Genomic DNA, 1,035 nt, shown 5'->3' with positions numbered 1-1,035 from the left:
ACCCCTACCCCCACCCCCATCCATTAATTCTAAACTCTTATTCATCCGTCAAAACCCAGCTCAAAAGCCACTTCCTTAGAAAAGTCATCCCTGAATTCCTTCTCCACGCAGCAGTAGCCTCGCCTCCTCTGGACTCCCTCTGTCCTGGGCTCCCTGGAGGTAAAGCTCATGGAATCTGTCCTCCCACAGTCTCCTGTATGGCCCCATTGTAACAAGTTTTTTTACACTGAGTTGTAGTAACCTGTTGAGTTTTCTCCTCCTCTAGAATATAGACTTTTTGAGAGCAGAGAACTTCAGACTTGCTCCCTGCTGGATCCTCAGTGCTAAGCTCAGGGCCTGACACACAGCAGATGTTCAGCAAATACTAATTGCAAAGGTGAATAAATATTAAACAGAAATGATAATGCCCTCTGTGCTGGATGCTGTTAACGCGCCACCCAGACCCCCTCATCAAGTCAGGGCACTCATCTTCCCACGGCCATGGCCATACGTATCGGCTGTAAATGGCTCACAGATGCCCTCTTCTCTGAAGACGTGCCCTCAGCTGAACTGGAGCCTGAGCTCATCCTGCCTCCCATCCCAGGATCAGCCCGGGTTGATGACCAACAGATGCCCGCACAAATGGCCAGTTGCCTGCACCTTAAGATGGAACCAGCTCTGTGGGATCAGGCCACATCCTTGCTTAGCTCCTCCCCCACCCTGACCTGCTTCCCTCACTCCCCTTCTGAGAGTAACCTTCAATAGGATCGCTGTCTCTGGCTCAGTTTCTAGGGAATCTGACCTAAGACAAACACCTTCCCTGCCTTATTGAAAGTAGAATGTATGTACATGAGTAGGTGAATGGGTGGATGGAAGGATGGATGGATGGATGGATGGATGGATGGATGGATGGATGGATAGATAGATGGGTGAGTGGGTGGTTAGGTGGATGGATGGATGAATATTTGGATGGGTACCTAGAAATTGCTTTTATGCAGGGTGGGGCAAAGGTAGGTTTACAGTTGTGAGTACATGAGACACAGATTTTATTTTTGT

At 49.1% G+C, this 1,035-nt stretch overlaps 1 protein-coding gene across 1 annotated transcript in view; it reads right to left on the bottom strand.

Moving 5' to 3' along the window:
• Positions 1-1,035, bottom strand: part of KIAA1755 (KIAA1755 ortholog) — a 50,143-nt gene that overhangs the window by 22,327 nt on the left and 26,781 nt on the right. The gene's annotated exons all lie outside the window — the stretch shown is intronic.

Source organism: Myotis davidii, unplaced genomic scaffold (genome assembly GCF_000327345.1).
Source record: "Myotis davidii unplaced genomic scaffold, ASM32734v1 scaffold38, whole genome shotgun sequence".
In the NCBI taxonomy this organism is placed as follows: Eukaryota; Metazoa; Chordata; class Mammalia; order Chiroptera; family Vespertilionidae; genus Myotis; species Myotis davidii.
The sequence above is the reverse complement of the archived record's forward strand: the minus strand, read 5'-3'. Positions and strand labels throughout refer to the sequence as shown.